General features: G+C 36.6%; 1 long non-coding RNA gene across 2 annotated transcripts in view; it reads left to right on the top strand.

The window, feature by feature from the left end:
• Positions 1 to 8,670, top strand: part of LOC121064753 — a 29,199-nt gene extending 20,529 nt beyond the window's left edge. The window contains exons 2-5 of one of the 2 annotated variants that reach the window (XR_005816669.1): positions 1,012 to 1,116; positions 3,404 to 3,532; positions 4,162 to 4,356; positions 8,561 to 8,670. This is a non-coding gene — a long non-coding RNA (uncharacterized LOC121064753). The remainder of the gene's footprint in view (positions 1 to 1,011; positions 1,117 to 3,403; positions 3,533 to 4,161; positions 4,357 to 8,560) is intronic. The other variant, XR_005816668.1, reaches the window with a different exon arrangement.
• The last annotated feature ends 11,594 nt before the right edge of the window (positions 8,671 to 20,264 follow it).

Genomic DNA, 20,264 nt, shown 5'->3' on the forward strand with positions numbered 1-20,264 from the left:
TTGAATCAGCCAGGTGAAGTTCAGTTTACACTCCTCCCTGACACATTCATGGTCCCATGCATGCACAATAAAAATACAAGAATAAAAGCGCAACAATATATACAGGAAAAAAAAAAATCTTATTTCCAGGTCTACAGACACTTAATTCCACAGTGTAATTTTCTAAGAAACTCCATTTTACTTAAGGAAAATGGGGTTCAGAAATAAGAAGAGTTGTTACTTTCTGTTCTGTTCTGTTCTATCCTATCCTATTCTAATTAAATTCCCTATTCCTACTGAGGTATTTACCTTTTTCTTTCCAAAACCAAAACATAATGAAAACAACAACAATAATCTGTCTTGCCACAAGAGTTTCAATGGTGTGTCATCTTCTACCTCACGTGATAAGTAAAAAGCTTATTATCACAGTCCCACATGATCTGTGTGACCTGTCCCAGATTTTTAAAACCTGAAAAATTCCATGAAGTGAGGAAAAAAAACGTTCTCACAATTCAGTCAAAGTCACTGTAGGTATTTCCTCATGATGTCACATTATGTATAGATATAATACAAGTGGTTTGTCCAGAATTGCACAGAAAATCAGTGGCTCAGCCAGAAACAGTAGAGGAACATGGATATGTTTAAAATACTTTATTTTCCTAAGACCACTTCCTCCAACACAATGACTAGCTTTGTATTTCCTGAACTCTTCTTTTTGTATAACAGGGAAGGGATGGATCCAGAGGCTTCCTTCCCAGATCATGTAAAGTCTCATACACATTGTTTATTTAGCAGCTATATAAAATTGTAATATCGTAATCAATATTACAAGGCAAAAGAAATAGAAATTCAACAACCAGATAAAGGTTACATTCACATGATATCAGTTCCCATCTATCTAACATTAAAATAATTTAATGTTTTTTTGTCACAGAATCATATGCACACTCAAAGTTCAGATACAAATACTAGGAAACCAAAATCTATTTCTGTTTCTTCACATTTCTGATGCAATACATGTTATTGCTGCAGATGAGTTACAATAAAGTTGCATCATGGACACTGTAACTGGAATTGCTCCAACTCCACTTCCTCAGTCAGAGAGAAGAGAAGTCACTGCAAAATGGCCCCTAACAGGTATAAGTAGCAGGCTTTTATTTCTACATAAACCATGGCTATATAGTAGGACACATTTATGTATGTGTGGTTTTTTTGTTTGTTTGTTTTTTCTTACTAGAGTGCATTCCAAAGAACCTCATTCTACATATATAAAATCAAATGAATAAACTAAAATCTTAAGTCCCATACATACCTCCAGTAACTTCAGTGGAGTTGGTCCCAATTTACCATTGTGTTGAGACCAGAACAGGACATACAGGATTTGCTTCTCTTCTCTCATGCCTGTACAGAACTGGCATGGTATTGAGAGCAGCTGATGGGGAAGACCATGCAATAACACTTTCTCCTGCTACCTGTATGCTTTCTTTTCATGCTTTCCTGGGAACAAGCTAGTAGTCAGATAAATTGATCCTCAGGACTGAAGTTTGTATATTTACATGTGCATACCGAAGGTATGATCCCATGTAGCGCAGACTGCCAGACCCTTCCATCAAAGCAGTACAGTAATGGGTGCTGAGTCACACTGCAGCCCAGAATTTTATTTCTCCTAGTATTTGACTTCACACCTGGGCACAAGTAAACAGCTGGGAAGATTAACAGCATGCCAGAAAACATCAACTCTTAAAAGAACATGGTGGTTTACCACAGAAACATCTGGACTACTGGTTATGCCCTACGACCTGTCTGAATTTTGTCTCACACAGAGGCTGTGAGGCTTCTCAGGGCAAAAGCTTTATTGGACTCTTTCCAAATCTGATGGCAATGAAGAGAGCTAAGTGTTTCCTGAAAACTTATTTTCATGCTGTTGGAAACATGGGAAAAACAAGTTCCTATACTTGTAACAAATCTTTGAGCTTACACATGTAAAGTAAAAGCATGTAGACTAATTCAGATAAATTCGTTGTCATTCACTGAGGGGGGTGAAGAAATGCCCCCAGCATCCTCTAGTTATCGGTCTTGGATAAATTCAATCATTATTTTTTACATTTTCAGCCTACTTCAGGCATTTTCAAAAACCAACTTCCAGCCCTATCAAGCAGGAGTGATTCACATTAACTGAAGACACTGGAGATGGCATTGCTGTTTAAAAATAATAAAAACAGATGATAAAATAATAAGACCAGATGAAAATACATAAAACGACTGTGGAGAAGGTCAACACCAGTGACCTTCCACTGTAAATCCTAGGGGGGAAAAAAAAAAAAAAAGATTTTCAGCTTTAGACGAAAGATATTTCATATGACTACAAGCCTTTTAGCCCTATCATGTGTATTTGTGTTTTCACATACTTGTGCACATTTGTGCCCACATAACATGAGAGTAAATAAAGTGCTTGCACCACAGACAGGGGAAACTGGAGGTTCAGGCTTTAGTTTTCATATACAGTTAAACACTGGGTAAAACATCCAAACAAAAACACTTCTGTTGCAAATTAAATTGAAAACACAATTATTTGGAAATGATTTACCAACAGTATTGTTTGGTTGAACAGTTTTGCTATTCAGTGGACTATTCCCAGGTTTTATTCCTCACCAGGGAAAAGTGCAGGAGAGAAACAGCAACCCATTGGTGCATTACCTTCAGTTTCTGAATTAATTTATTTTGTAGCCCCAAGTGCTGTGCAATGTGTGTATCTGTTCTTGAGGCCACAAAGGCAGGAACCATGATTGCATGATTGCCTGGGAAAGGAAAAATTACAATCCCGCAGTCAAATGTAAATGCAGAAAGTCATCCTGAAAACTGACCAAAAAAAAAACCCAAATATCTAGCAACAAACTGAAGTTCTTCAGACTCTGTAGGGTAGCAACTTAAGATATCTCTTTAGGGGTTAAGTGCTACAAAGCTACAGCCTTACTACCTAATGGAATCCAAAATCCAGATTCAGGTGCTCTAAATCCCTCTTTATGAGAAATATTGGATTGATAATGGTTAGAGACACAAAAGTCAACTTATTGATAGCAGAATCCTTTATGTCCATAGGGATAACATGAGATGTACAGATCATTCCTAAGCAACATGCTCCAGAGGACTTGGTTTTTCTGTCCCCATCAGAAAGTCTTTTCTTCATAGGCTCCTCTGTAGCTTAACTCTTAGCTTAGCTCAGACTCTCCTTTCTTTTGATCAGATATATTCAAAGCAAGGCATGACTGAGCCTTCTCATTTCTTCTGTTGGTTCAAACTTGTTATGTACATTCTTCATCAACCTGAATGACACTTAAAAACCAACTGTGAAAGTCAATTTTACCTGCTTTTTGAGCTAATTAAAATTTAGAATGTAAAATATTCTCTTTCATTTTCTCCACAGAGGAAAGGACATGAATCCAGGCCAGTTCTCTACATTTATGTCTTTCAAGAACACAAGTATCTGGCTAAATTATATGTAACAAGTATATAACTTTTATAAGGTGGCTGGTACAGTCCTATTTCCATAGAGGTAGGTATTTTGTTCTAATTAAGACTGATTTTGCTAGCAAACTCTTTTTTTTTTTTTTTCCATAGAGTAGATTTAGCTAAATTAATTCTCATAAAATAAACTTTATCGGATATAATGTTGTGGTAGAGACTAAAAACGTAATCTTTTCCTCTTGTGTTTATAATCAGCAATCTACCTTTTGAAAAATACGTGTAAATCAAAAAGACTGGAAGAAATGGCGAGGAAAAGCTGTAATTTATACATCAATGTATAAGGAAGAAAAAAGCTACATAGAATGCACTGATTCTCCATTTTACATGCTTTTGTAAGGAATCCAGCATTATTGCTCTTTTACAGCAAACACAAAACACCTGCTTTCAGTCAAAAGGATGAAACCTATCCTTTAACTGTTACAAGTTAATAGTTATGTGGGTGAAATACCTAGCTTTTGATTTAACTCTAAATTGGTAAAATGTGGGATTAAGGGCTAGAATAGCTGCTTTTATTTGAGCTCATCATCAAAATCACAGCTTAATTGCTTTAGATACCTGTTAAAAGGAAAATGTAACAAAGGCAAGGATGTTTTTGAAATGTATTTTATCCCAAATGAGAAATGAGAGCCCTAAAAGGGAGTAACTTCAATATTGCAGCTTTTCAGAATTCTCATCCTCTCTGTATTATTCCTGAATGGACTCCATGAATATTCTCAACGTACATCCAACTGAGCTTGACTCATTGGCCAGAGCTTGACTTTAGGAGGAGCAGGAGCAGACATCATTAATGGTATTGCAGCAGTCCAGTCTTCTGTCATTTAGGATCCCTTTTCTGGAACTTGTTCTGGATGGGTAAGATACAGTTGTTTTTGACATTGACCAATACTAAGAGTTATAAGTAGGCAACCTAGCCTGAAAGACACAGAATCCCCAGCTGAATGGAAACACTTTAACGAAATGCAGTACGTAGAACAAAACAAAACAAGAAAAACTGCCACAGTCTTCTAGGACATAGGAAAAGACAACACAAAATTATATTTTAATTCATACTGAGGGAAAAATAAGCTTACCATGACTGGGTGAATATATGAGAGGCCTGATGGAGCCCAGCTTTTGGAAAAAAAAAAAAAGAAAAAAAAAAAGGTAAAATTCTTACTTGTTTTCTCTGAGTGTCTGATGAGCCATATTTTATAAATATATCTATGTACATATATAACTACACGTATTTTCAGGAATTAAGTCAAATACTCGAATACTAACTGTATAATTCAATAGCAAGACTTGCATATTGGACTTCAGTGTACCTTAAATCTCACAGTCTCTGGGAATGAGGCAGCTTCCATATACACAGTCTATTTGTTAATTCATTCCCAGCAGCTCACAGATAGGTTGTGGGTTACAGACATAGTGGAGAAAAAGGCAGGAATCAGCCACCATGGATTTGAGGTATCAGAGGTAAGTAAACAGTAGTGTAGACATTGACAGGGAGAGGCATAGAGAGACAGTCTGGAATTAAGAATTACAACTATTTCTTATTTAAGAAGGTTGTTTATAAATAAAACATTTCTTATATTTTTATAGTGTATTTTGCACCCTGCACCTATTATTTATTTTTGAAAACAGCTTCTGGTTTCACATTCCATGGGTACAAAGGTTGGGTTTGACTTTCTGTGCTTCATTCTGTCAGCGTCCCCTAATAACACAATTTGTGGTTAACTAATTAGAAACCTCAAACAACTAGTCAAAACTATTTTAAGAGGCCAATAAGATTCCTCCGAACAGTACATGTCACTTTTAATTAGGAAACAAAAATTCAAACAACACAAATAAATAGCAGTGAGGCAAGAGGCTAGCCATGGTTCATGAGCAGAATTCCTTGGAATTGCGGCAGCAGGGCACACCAGCCGAGCTGCACAGAATAGCCTCGCTACACCCACATGTCACCCTTCTCAGCTCAAGTACTGGATGCACTCACCCTATACTTAGGCAGTAAGTTCTCATAATTTATATAGGGAGAAACGTTTGTCACCAGTTTGTCCTGATTAATTAGCCTGCTAGAAACAAGCCATTAATAGTAGTCACAGAAAGTATTTTCCAACAGAGTTGAAAATAGAGTTAGGAGACTGCATCTTGGGGACGGCAGCATGCGCACTGGCTGCAGCACTGGGATTTACATTCCGCTCAGAAATTCCCTCTGGCCTATTTGTACAACCTGTTCTGGCACCCTGAGAGAGGTGCCAAAAGAGGTTTGGAAATGTCACTTGAGTGGAGCTGTGGTCACTGGTAGATTGTGGTTCCCTGCAGAGAGCGGGCATAGGCACACTGTATGAGATAGGCACCTATAGCAGGTGGCCAGAATATAGATCTCAGGCTTCTAGTTACACTGAAGATTTCAAAATGTCTAATCATCAAGCAGTAAAAAATGAGATAATTAACGGGGTTACAAACATCTTTGTTTTCTTCTAATGTCAGTGGTATTGCAAATACTGCACTGACTGAATTCAAACAATGTTTACAAACGTAATGAGTTTTGCATCTGATTCTTCAGCCACTCTTGTGCACACAGTACAGTGTAAGACCTGTGGCACCCCAGGAACACTTCTTGCAAGCATGGTGCTGTATTCCATGGAGCATGACTACTGAAATATGAGCAACAGGGCCTGGACTGTGTCCTGAGGAGCAGGTGTGCTCAAGCACTGGGTTATTGAAGAACTGGTAGCCTGAGAGCTTATTTTCCCAATGTGAATAGAACAGAAAATGGTCCAAAGTACAATGTTTAAAAATAAACATTTTCTTTTCTGTGTACTCTGGTTACTGCACATCTCACATACGTTAACCCACAGTACTCAAATGACCCGGTGCCCCTAGTAGTGTGTAACTCAAAGACGAACTCCTAATTCACTTTAATCATCATAAACCCATCAGCACACTAGTAGACATTTAACTACTGTATGCCAATAAAAATGTTGTTTAAAGTGTTAACTGCCAGTTTAAAGCAGCAATTAATCCCTGGGATCAACACCTTCGAAACTACTGCCATGGGGCATAGATAAATATTAACCTTGGCTCCTAGGGCAAGTGGGGGACTCATGACCTGGCAAGAGATCACAACCGGTAGTTTTCAGTTTTATCTCTTCCTCTGCCATTGATACATTGTATAATTCATAGGAAAAATGTTAAAAGAAATGGGTCTGGCATTTTGAAAATTAAAGACCAAGCATAAGAAAGGTTGGGCCTACATTTGATAAGTGTTTAACATCCTGCTTTGCAGGACTCCAGATATCTTTGTAAGTTCTCAGTGCTCTTGGACAAAAAGTCATATAATGGATGACAAATTTGCATACAAAAATTAAGTCATCTGCACTTTCTATAAAAAACTTAATCTGTCCTCTGTTTCTTGCCTGTCTGTTTTAACACCTAAAACTTCATAATTCTCAACACTGTTCTCACTAAGAAGTGAGCTGGCCACACACAGCTGAGAGTTGATCACCACTCTGTTTTTGGTATCCTCAGTGCAATCTTCTAAATCAGAAAGCAGAGATGCAAGTATTTTCTAACTGCAACTCTCTCTGCATCTTCGCTGTTCAATAATTAAACCTCATTCTTTGCATCAGGCAAGGGGAATCTCAGAGTAATGATGAAGTTTGGGAGGGACATGACCTGTGGAAATGCAGATGCTAAAAGAATGAGTCCCTGTCCTGCCAGGGGACTGTGCTCAACAGACACCCACTGATCAGTTATCAGCCATGTTTGTCTAGTAGGACCCAGAGCAAGAGTGGCACCAACTTGTGGCACCAACTTTACTCAAGCTGTAAGCATCAGAACAGGGGAGCAGGAGACAGAAAAAAACACAGTTTTAAACAGAAAGCGAGAGACTAGACAGGTCTGTATCCAAGTATCACTGTTAATAAAGCACTTTACATCTCTTGTATAAGGTTCAATATAAAATTCATATGTTTGTACAGTGTCATGTATTCAGTCAGTGATTTGCAGTCACTTATAAACACCGTTATTGTAATTTATAAAAAGTACCATCTGGCCAATAATATTTTTAATAGAAAAATGTTATTTTAAAACAAGTGGCAAAATGAGCACAACCTTAACTATCAAAATCCTAAGTACAGCTTTGAAGATGAAATCCAGATCCAAGCAGGCCAAGTTCTGTGGAGTTTTGTTGCATGATATAATCTTGCCCCTTCAATTCAGTAGTGCATTAAAGGAATATCCTGTACTTGGCTTGTTCATGTCCCCTAGCTGCACACACATCCACGTTCAAAGTACCATGAACTCAGGTTCCCTTCACCCACATGACACTACTTAAGTAAGTGAGTCCACACTACGTGACTGGAATATATGTATATTATTTACTTATTTATTTAGTATCAGGATTGGGAACCCCCAAAAAAACAAACAACAGTAACATGACAAGACCAAACACAGATGACCCTTCAGGGAAGAAGTGCAGAGAGCAGTGACATCTGATATGTCCCTGCTTTCTCCACCCCTAGTCAGTCTATTTCTATAAGTCCTCTATTGCTCATTTTGATAAATATGGAACCATCACTTTAAACAGGCAATAGACAATAAGCAGGCATAAACTCACAGTTCCTAAAACACACAAATGCAAATCAAGACTGTGCTTTGAATGCACTCTCTCTTGCAGGCGTCAGAGGGTGGCAGGCTTTGTAGAGCACAGTAGAAGCAGGCAGAAAGGTCTGCAGAGACTGAGCAATGCTGGGGAATTTGTAACATCATTAATATGTTGCCATCATTTTGGTGTTCCTGTGCTTTTTGAACCAAATTACACATATTATTTATGTTTTATCGGGGCCTGTCAATCTGTGAGGTAAGAGGTGCTGTTTGTTCCACGCTGTGCTGTGCATGAGAGGAAAAAATAGTAACATCATTTCAGGATTTCAGCAGTACTAGATCAAAGCAAGACAGTGAATTAAAATTTCTGTAGCAGGCACTATCAACAATTTATCTATGAAAAACACCATGTATCATGCTGTTTTCACAGTCTTTTTCTTTTTTTTTTTTTTTCCCAAAGGCAAAGGAAAACTCCTGAACGTTTGAATGGGAACATGAGTAACACAACGCAGAAGTGAGATGGAAAGCTCCAAAACAAGGCAGTCACCGTGTTAATAAAATGTGAAGGAAATAGAACATCAGTGTAGTTACAGTTTTCTATTAAATTCTCTCTTATGATTTTCCCATTCTCTTTGCTTCCTCTCCACCTTTAATGTTTAAATTTCTTTTCCACAGCCTTTCTCAATTCATCCTTTTACCATATCACTCACCTTTCACTCCATCAGAATTGGGTCCCACCAAATTCATTACTGTTCAAAAGTTCAGAACCTCAGAACACAAGTGGAACTGTTTGTTCTCACCTGGGGTCATAATTGTGAAGACAGGAAGCTGAATTTGAGACATACTGATGGAAAACAAATCTTCAAATTGAGAAGCCCCTGCTCTAGAGACTTTTTGTATGCTTGAAGGAAGGATTTGTTTGGGGAATTTGTTTGTGTATTAGGAGAGAGCAGAATAGTAACAAGGATGAGTAACAGCATTAGAAGAACAGAGAAAAGTGGTTTCAGTGTTCTTTTTAAGATGTGACACGCCTGCAGGAAGCCAGGCAATCCATTCTGCTTATGCACTATTATGCCTTAATGAAAACCGTGTATTCTATGATTCTATGACTGAATAGTCATCTGTCCACCAGTATCCCTCACTGTCTCACTCATTCAAGTTCTCAACATCCTAACAATGTTAGTCCAACATGATTCTTGTTGATTCATGAAAAAATGACAAACAGTGACTATCATGGTATTACCAAAATTGACAGTGAATCATTCACAGAGAGCATCTCCTCTCCCTACCTTCCTCTAAGTACACCATTGATTGATTGACATGTTCAAGATCAACCTTGGCTACATCATTCCTTAACATCCAGTATCATAGGTTTTATCCCCAGTACATCTTTAGAGAATTCAGACAAAGGGAAAACAGCTAACCTAGCAAAAGGAGGTGACCTGTCAAATAAGGGTGGTTGGTAAGGCTATACCGATGAGAAAAGTCACCGTCAGTACCATCAATCACTGAAAAGAATTTAAACATTTCTTCTTATCCTCCTGGATTTCTCTTTTGCACTACAAACTGATGACCATGCAATTCTGATGTCTTGCTTGACGAGTGGCAGAAGTCTAACTTCAGAACATGCAACTAACATAATGTAAGTTGTTTTAGAGAAGAATGCATCCTGTTAGAAAAGACGGTAAATTACATCTCTACTGCTAGGTTTATTCCTTTATGGACTCTTAGAAAGAAGTAATTCTTCCTCTAATGTTTTTTTATAATCTGTTTTCAATTACTACATGATTGATCCATCCAGCTGGCAATATCACGAAAAGACGTCAGCTGGCATCATTGTTCCATCAGAGATTAGACAAAAAAAAAGATCAGCTGAACTCAGTAGGAAGACAGGTCAGTACTGATGGGAAGAGTTCAGCTGCACAGTATGTTCTCCTTTATTGACATGTAAAAGACTCAATTCAGACTGTAATCCCCATAATTTACAGAAAGATGACCATATGGCATCCAGACATCTAGTCATCTGCTCTTAGTCATTTCTCAGCCAAGCCATAGTGATACAGGGTACTTGAGCAGGAAGTTTGAAACTCAGTCTATACAAAATGCTGCAGTATGCCTTAGCAACACAGACCGTTGCAAGGAATCAACAAAATCTTCCTTTGCACACTGCCAGAACTTCACGCCAAGCTCAAGGTCTTGGTCCATTTGACCAGTGTGTTTCAAGAACTTTGCCCAAATATCTAACTGATCTTCTAAATCTCATGGCAGATAAACGTCCTCCAGCACAAGAGAGCTCAATGGAATAAAGGTCATCTTTTCAGAGCAAGATCTTGTTTGTTCGTTTGCTTTAGTTCTGTCACAGACTTTGGGTGTAAATAACCTTCACAAGCTTATCATGCCAGATGGAAGACACATTTCTTTGCCAAATATTTAAGCAAGGTAAATGCATGCATGTGTTTTTGCTGTTTTGTTTTTAAATCTACCCTTTTATCTAAAGCCCTCTAGAAATGCTTCTTATACTTGCCAAAAACAGGAGATAGGACAGGAGATAGGATTATTTTGATTCCTCAGTCTAGACAGTACTCTAATGGCATTGTGATGAGCACTCCATTAGAAAGGAGAAATAAACAAATAAGAAAAAGAAAATAAAACCAGGCTAGAGTTTTGTAAAAGGCTTGTAAATCAGCAGTTATGACCAGCCAATCTGGTTTTGTATAGATATTCTGCAGCTCAAATGACTTGTATCACTTTAAAAATAGTCCCTGAAAAAGAAATCCCCAGGTAAGCTGCAAAGAACTGTGTGTGTGTGCATGAGTGTAGTGTCAGAGAGGTGAAAGCGGAGGTCAGGAAGCTAGTGGGAAGCTGGAAGAGATCAATTGCTAAATCTCCCACCGGTGGGAGATTTATAAGTGGAGAAGAGTGTAATAGGATATATGCTGCACGTGTGCTATCAGTACATCTTTGTGCAGATGAATCACATAAAGCAATTCCAATCAAAGTTGAATCACTCCCACCCTTCTTTGTCAAAAAGTTATCAAAAACTATTAATAACTTTCATATGGAAAGCAGAATCATTGTGGACTTGAATGATGAGAAAGGGAAGATGGGAGCTGAAGTAAGAATATGAAGCCTATAGGTAGATGGGCCTAGAAAAAAAAGAATTTGTATGCTCTCTGTAGCATACAGGTCTACTTTAGTACTTGCCTAAACAATAAAAAAAAAAGATTTGAGCTAAATTGATTATGATGGGAAAATCATTACCTGAATGTACATAAAAAGAGAAATACACTAAGAAAACACTGCAGTCCATTGTTTATCACTTCATCTCCATGCTACTGCTCCACATTTAGGGACTGGTCTGATTTAACAAGAGTGATTTTGCTGTGGTAGTAACAAAAGAAAGGGACAAGAATCATCTAAGACTATGTCTTTACCCACTATACAGATCCTGCTGTTAATTTAAAAAAGAAAACAAAACATAACAAAAAAAAAAACACATTTAAATAAATACAAAATCAAGCAAGTTACTCATTCACTACCTTTCACGTTTGTGTAAGATTTCAGTGATGCAGTGGATGCACACTTATGCTTTCGTCTAGAAAAAGTAGGTCAAAATTATCTCCACTTGAGAATATTCACACATGTAGGACGGGGTACAGCAAAAATAAATAAATAAATAAATAAATAGTTGGGAGAGATTGAGTTCTCCTGCACTTATCAGTACAGGCCTTTTGAACACGTTTCAAAATTTAAGAAGTCCCAGTCACAGCAATGCAGCAAACATCAGATTGTCACAAGTAAGCCTGATCACGACACCGGCGTCATTAAGATCACCATTATCTTGTTGTTTTATCTAAAATAGGTTTCTTTGAAATATAGGAAAATATATATATACATTTTTTTTTCTGGATGTATTTTGGCCCCCCAAAGTTTTTTTTAGTTTTTTTTTTTTTTTTCCTTGCTTTTATCTGAGAAATATCTTTAGAGATATTAGAAGTACAACAAGCAAAGCTTTATATTCTGCTTGGAATCTCTCTTTCCAGTCGGGTGGGCGGCTTCTACTGCCGATTAGCTGCCGATACGCTTCTGGAGGCTGTTTTTCGCTCCCTGCTGTACTGCAGCTTTTGGGCCGGCGGTGTCGCTGCGCCCGGCGAGCCGTGACCTCCCTCTGCCGGCCTCGCCGCGGCACCGCGCCTCCGGAGAGCGAGAAATAAAGGGAAGAAACTACCTGCTCCTCCTTTCGCAAGGACTGGGCACACAGCTGGCTACAGCCAAAAAAAGAAAAAAAATAGCTACAGGAAAAAAAAAAAAAAAAAAAAGTGGAAAAACTGCATCACTTGAGTGAAAAAAAAGCCACATTTAAAACAAAAGTAGGCAATTAAAATGAAGATTTTAATGTTATGTATAATCCATCTGCTCATAGTTGGGGTAACCATTTCCTCTGTAAACATCCATAGCGGCTGCTGGCATAGAGGTCAGATGGCAACAGAGATGCTGTCCAGTGACCATCCCTCCCTCCATAAAGTGCAATCCTGAGTTCCATGAAGCAGGGATGTCAGCATAAAGTTCTGAATATCAGCAGGTATCGTGGGTAGCTCACTAGTAAAACTAAGTCTTTTTTAAATCTTTTTCCTTTTGTATTTTTATTCCCTTTTTTTTTTTTTTCCCTGCATCATTTCTCTAATTTTCCTAAACAAAGCCTAAACAAAGTTTAAAAAGGGATACAGATTTATATTCAGGTTACCAATGTAACCAACATGTTGGCTGCCAGCTCATCAGCATTTCTGCCCTGCTATATGTAATTGCCATCTTAGAAATACCATTGCTTGAGCTTTTAATTATGAAATTCTATAACAGGAAGGTTTCCCACTTTGAGATTAGTTATTTTTATACTACTGCTTGTTTCATTATCAAAAGTATTTCAGTTACTGTTCTGTCCACAGAACAGTATGTTCATAACAGAAAAATGGCTGAAAAACAACATGATCATTATAACAGAATTTGATTTCACCATAATGTTCATAAATGAAAATAAAATTAAGCCTTCCATGAAGTCTAAGCAATGTCATATTTCTGGCATTAGTGCAAGCAGTTATTTTAACAACACCCTGTACAAATGTTATACAAACTTCACAGTAGGGGGTGAAATCTTGGAATAATTAATGTTAACGACTTTTTTTTTTTTTTATAGAACCAAGTTTTTACCTCCAAATACTTACACTAATTTTTCAGCAACTCTCTGGCTACAGAGGCTTGCAACACTCACTACTGCAGCCTTGGTAAGAGGATCTGGCTTGGACCCAAGCCTCAAGCTCTTATCAGATCAACTCAGCTTCTTGTTTCAGGCAGCTGTAAACAATTGATACTATCACTGAAAACTTTAAGAACTCTGTTATAAATAATATTATCTGTCCTTGGAGAAATGTCATTCTCCCCTTTACACATAGCACTGACCTATATATAATATCAACCTATATGTAAAGGGCATTAGTATTTTAGCGTACTCAAAACTCAGAGCCAATATTACTTCTATGTGTAACAAATGTATGAATTTGTCTCCTTAGAGAAAGGAAGATCTCAGGCTTTAGCTCTGCTTTGTTCTGTGCCTACAAAGGCCACGAGGAAAGAGATAGTGGGTGTGGGATGTTTGAAATAAAGAACAAATGCCCTAATTTGTTGAATGAACCAATTCCTTCAGACTGCCTTAAAGTGGTTGAAATACAAGAGAACTATTGGTGAGAATTATTAGCCTTCTGTAGATTTTAGAAGTACAGCATTTGTGAATATTTGTACAGGATTCAGCTGTGACTTCTTCAGCCTTACAGCTTCCATAAATATGCAAAAATCCTTTAATTGCAATTACTTTTATATCACATGAAAAATGCAATAAAAATAGTCATTGAGAGCATAAGCAGAAATAGGATCATCTACTTTAAAATTCTTATGATTTAATATATTTATCATTATATTTTCTCTAAGTTATCTGGCAGCTTAGAAACTTACTGAAATGCCTGAGTAAGCAACAGTGTTAGTGCCATTGTAAATTTGTACAGACAAAAACGTCAGACTGAAGACAAACTAGTAAGGAAGTGCTTGGCTGAAGGTTATGATTATGCATCAATCTATGGCAATGTTTATTATGCAAAGCATTCCAAGTACCAAAATAGCTAAACTGCTATTAGTTTAGTGGATCAGGACCTATGACCCATGCGAGGTCTACTTATCATTTCTTACACTGAAGAAATATAATTACCAAAGATACTTTTATTCATCATTTTTCAATCAAAAATTAAACAATCCAGCCTGTCCCTCAGTACTAGACAGTATAAGTCTTTTGGCTTCTGAAAAAAAAAAAAAAAAAAAAAAAAAAAAAAAAAAAAAAAAGCTTACTACTTTTGCCATTTATCCTATGTTCCATACATTCTCTATTTTAGTTATATGCAATATTACTAACAAGCAATTGTAAATGCTTTCCCATCCATTTTACTTCTGAAAACATTTACTACTTTCTCACCACTCACTTACCATCTCAGTACTTTAGCAAAACCCAGAGTTTTTTCCTTTCCTAGTAAGAAAGAGGAGTAAAAGAATTGCATCTTAGCCAAACATAAGTGATTTCAAGGTTCTAGCACTAATTTAGAAAAGCAAGATGACAATTTGCTAGCAGAAAGGAGAGGCACTTCTCAGAAGGCTTAAATCCCTGCTCATCTCTTTTTAATACTACTTAGTTTAATATGCAAGTTTGGGGATCGGAGTTGTATCAACAACTAGAGGGTACGTACATTAGAAACACAATGCTTTGAAATATCTCAAACTATGCTAAGAAAACATTGGTTTACCATAATGAGAACAGACAGTTTAATGAGGTTTGAAACTTTAAAAATTGTACAGCAACTGCAATAAATGCAGAAAGAGTACAAAGAGTACTACCGAGTTTACTACACTGCTGGTAAGTGCTCTCCTGACACTTAGTTCTGTGCATTTACTCTACATTAGTGACCAAGTCACCCTGTGCAGAAAATCTGAAAAGCAGGAAAAGGAGATAATTATAATTAAAGATTCTGCAGTGTGTTTCTGCATGAAAAAAAATCTATTTTAAAAGTCTAAGAAATAATGAAAGCTTAAAAAAAAAAAAAAAAAAACCTAAGAAACTAAGAAATAAAACTGAAAATAAGACAAGTAATTATTAATAAAATGCTTTTTCAATTCTATATAATTTTAAATGGTGATTTGAATCCTCAGCATTACCACATTTGTATTATGTCAGATGACTCTATTATATGTGCTAATACAAAAATGGATTCACCTGGGATGCTGTGTGTGCAGAACGCAGCTGTCCCAATAAGAGAAATTATAGAGTCTTTAAAAATGTCTCCATCTCGTTAGCTGTAAGCCTCGCAAAGAACCAAGACATAAATGTGTTACTCGCGTTTCACATTAAATCTTTGTATTTATATAGTTATGATAGCCAGGCTAACACTGGCAACCTTTTTTTAACATGTTAGCATACCCTAGTAGTTGAATATAAAAATGTTCATAAGCTATATGAATAGAATTTATAGGAAAAAAGAGTATTTAATGTCCATATAATTTTACTTCTAAAAAGAAAAAGGTGTTAAATATTTTAAGTTTTACACTGTAAAGTTTTCAAATACTTTTCTAACAGTTGTAACATTTACATGAAGCATTTTTTCAGATGCCACAGACAAAAATAAACTTCTTCGATATGAACATAAAATTACAGACTAGTCCTGAGAACCCACTTGACCAAAAAATAAAAAAGTTCAGTGGTAATTTTAATTTAAATCTCGCTCTTATGTTAAAATGAGGTACATTTTATATAACGAATGATTTTGTCACTTGGGAAAGATCTTTGATTACTCATATGTAAATGCAGGTGTTTTGGTTTTTGATTTCTCTGTTAGGAGTGTAGAAATGAACAACTCGATCAACATATAGACTTCTTGATTTGAAAGGAAGGGAAATGAATATCACTTATGTTTTTAATATTCTTAAAAACAACCATCAAAATTATCTTCACTAATTACTTTCAAACTTAAAGAAGACAAACTACTACTACATTATATGTGTTTTTATATATATGTGTGTGTATAAATAAATATTTTAATAGGATAATATATAGAATAGTATAATACATCTCTATATATTATGTAGACATAGATACTACTGTTTTGGCTTGGCATCTCTTAGAAGACATTGCTTGTGCTTTCTGTGATGTGCAACTCCTTATTGGCAACTTCAATCTAGAAGCAGGAGAAAGATTTCACATACATTTAAAAAGGAGCTTTTAGTGAAGATTGAATCTGGAATGGTCCTACAGACCCTTTGCAACTCCCACCCTAGGTCCTCTAGTAAGATATAGATAGCATATCCTAAATAAGCTAGCTAGCACCAAGTTCTAGGTGTGTGTTTCCTTCATTCGAGAATCACTAGCATGCACTGTTTTTCTCAGTTTAGTTCCATTAGAAGGCAACAGTCTATTTTTTTCTTGCTTTCTTCCTTTATTGGGGCTTTAGGTAAATGAAGGTCATTCTTGGTGTGGGAATCGCAGAACTAATACTTAATACCCAGAGGACAGAATTATTTGCTCCATATAAATAGCAATTTATTTATTTTTTGTATTTGTTGAAATAGTTAAAGATATAGTGTATATATACTCAAAGAAGGTATTTCTGACTTTCCATTACTAACAGAGCCAGTGGCAATGACATTTTAGTATATCATTTCACATACTTATAGCATCATTTACATTAAGTAAATTAAAAACTGAACTTTTCCCACTGGATTATCAATAGGTTCTTCTACTGAATGGGACAGAGTATAACAGTTTTTTCTAAGAAGGTTGTTATCATGCATGTGTATATAATGTATATTTTAAATAATACAATTAGCGCTAAATACATTCTAGATTAACAAAAGCAATTATTTTACAACAAAATAAATACATAAATTGATGTGTGACATTTTTTAAGGTAAAAAGGCAATAGTGAAAAATGCTTCCTCAAAGAGAGAGTTCTGTAAGAGCTTTGAGTGACACTTTGACAGAGTTGCTGTTTTTCTACAAATACTTTGGGAATTACAGAGAGGCTATAACTCTTAGCTAAGATATCTCCTGCAAATTTGTTAACCATCCAGTGATTAAAAACTCTTTGAGGTCTACATGGGCTAAACATGAGTATTTCTCTTCTAAGTTACATAGCCACAGTATATTTGTGATAACCCCTTACCATGGAGATTTTCACTATAGTAAACCTAGAGACAAATCCATTGAAGACCTGACATATAGTTTAGAAACACACCAGACCTCTGCCTAGTATCTCACTAAAACATTTTCTTGTGACATACTATTATGATCTTCTGGCCATTCTACAATTATGGCAGCGATGACTATCCTTGTCTTTTCTGCCAGGGCTTCAAGAAAGAAAATAATAAGGAGGCTTTTTTCTCACTTATAATTGTTCATTGTTATAAGAATACAATAAACTGTCTAGTAAAGCAAATAACAATATTTAGAATAGATACAATTTATTTTCTTCAGAAATGAAATTGATTGTCACAGTACAGCTAATGTTAGACATAAAGCACAACAGCAACTTCAGCCAGAGGTAATATCTAAACACAATTTCTCTCTTCACCTCAGCAAGCCACTATACTTTGCTTAAAGGCTTTTGATTTTGAAACACAGATAGGTCATGATAAGTTTGAAGTAAAATAAACTGTTTCCATTTTTTCTTCTTCCCCTTTTTTTTATCTATATATTTATATATTTATTTATGCATAGAAAAGCATAGTTTCAATTTCTACCTTTCTCAAGGAAGCTGCTGCTCTTGTCTAGGAAGAAGGACTTGGGAAGTTTGCGGCATTGAGTACAGCAATTTGCCTGTGCAGCTGTTCCAGGTGGGAACGACACAATTCCAGAGTAGGAGGTTTTAAGGACCAGAAGTACTGTATCAACATACACAGAGAGAAGTCATATCACATTCTTAGTGCCACAAGCAAATTAAAATCCAGAGTGGATTTACTCTGATGAGAAGGCTTTCACTAGTTAAGGGCTTCAGAAGCTTGTAAGCTAGGAAAGGTAACTATGGGTAGTATCTGCTGTTAACACATTTGGTGTAGATTGTATGTCAACAAAGATAAACAAAAAACTCTACATGGTGATACTTATCAAAGTGCCCATTACCCCTCTTTATATGCATGGTTTTATGTTCTCACTGCTCTAAGGAGATAGCTTACACTGAGGAATAAACCATCTTGAATCAGATCTCACATTTACAGAACAGAAGACATTCTGGTAAAACGTTGTTCCCATATTCTCTACCCCCTTCACAGGCACAGATGTTCTGTCTACTTCTTCATTCAGCCTCAACCACAGGTAAAGAGCATTTGAGAAGAAAGCACCATTGTCCACCCCATGTTGTAACTTTCCCCAACCTTTGAAGAGGTCTTAAGAGATCATATGGACCCAGGATGGAACAGGGAGAGAACCAAGTCAGCAACACCATAGCATGATTTCTTTTTAGTCCTAAAATGGATACTTTTTCCTCTGGTCCAATTACAGACTGAATCCTTTCCAGTAGGTTGTTCCCCTACAAATTTAGTTCACAAACTCCCTCAGTGCGGATAAGTTCACTACCGTAAGGATGAAGTTTACCACCTTACCCTCTGCTTCTCATGGCTCTCCTTTCAGTGCTAATATTACAATTTTTGGCATAACGCTGTCTTGCACAACTGTGTCCAACTTTAAATTTAGTTTTCCCTTTCTTTCAACTGACAGCCCATTCATCTTACCCTTAAAATTTCCCTTATATATATATATATATAAATGTTAAAATTTATGTGGAGTGCAACATCTTTAGATTTTTTTATAATGCAGTGTTACAGCTAGCTTCCTCTGCCTATGGCAGCTGGAAAACCATTAAGTGCTTCAGAATAAAATGTTTGTTAGAGCAAATTTTTTTTTTTCCTGAAATGTTGCAGAGTTTTCTCCACCCTGCTTTTGTACACCTTTGGATGTTTCATTTGGAAGAAACTTTGGTATGAGCTGAAGAGATCTTTTTTCTTTGACTGTTTATTGCAGTATCAGTTACAGTTCACTATATACTTAAATACAAGGAAGCTAATAATTTTTTACTTCAATCAGTGTTGGAATTTAAACTGATCACTGTCACACAGCAACTTGAAGTTTCCAACCTTACAGGTTGTTCTAGTCGTCTCATGTCAGAGACTCTTTGAGATTTCTTTCTTCAGCCCTTCTAGGTTCCTCTTCCATTCAGGAAAGGAATTTACCAGCAAAGTCATTCTCATGCTTCTTCCTGCAGTCCTTCAGAAGAACTTGAAGAAACAGAAAAGTCACGGCAATCTGATTTCAGAGTATTCCAGGAATCCTACTTTTCTTCCCTGGTCCCTGTATTCTATCACAAAGAGTGCCAGCCTTCCAAGGTTGCTTTTCTGGAGCTTTGGGCCGATGCCAAATAATAAAATCTAACTCACCTTTGGACATTTACTTATAGCTATCTTTCCTAGAAAAATTGAGAGAAGTTTTTTTCTAACTAGTTGTCTTCTTCAGAAGAATGAACAAAAACATAACTTTCCCAGACCATTGAGTTCTTTTCATGAAAGATTTTACTTAGCTGTTTCCACCTAGATTTCAGAGTGAACCAATTGTGCCATGTGTTTCAAGTGCACATGGCTAACTCTCTAGCTTCTGTCATCTCTTTAAGGGTGAGTCTTTGCACCCCCCAGACCACCATGTGGCTGTTCCCTGTAAGGAACCCTAGAACCCTAGATAGGAATTCAAACTCATTGTAACAATTTTTCCTATTTAATCTTCTGGAATTAGAGAGGGAGAAATGAGGGATCACCTGTTACAGCTGTAAGGCACACTCTCAGAGCCTGCCAGAGCAGGTGCACTGAGACCATAGCCTGACCACAACCTCCCCTCCCCTGCCCAAATATAGGTCAGGAAGCACAAAGCTGCACTATGCAATTTGGGGAAGTCCTATTCCTGATTTTCCCAACTGCAGCTATTTTATGTAATACTAGAAGTGTGATTTTATGAATTTAGATCTCCAATAAACGGATAAACATGCAGGCATATTTGAATACAAAGTTATTATCTTCCATTATTTGTATTGTAATAGTACAAA

The sequence above is a fragment of the Cygnus olor genome, chromosome 2 (assembly GCF_009769625.2).
Source record: "Cygnus olor isolate bCygOlo1 chromosome 2, bCygOlo1.pri.v2, whole genome shotgun sequence".
In the NCBI taxonomy this organism is placed as follows: Eukaryota; Metazoa; Chordata; class Aves; order Anseriformes; family Anatidae; genus Cygnus; species Cygnus olor.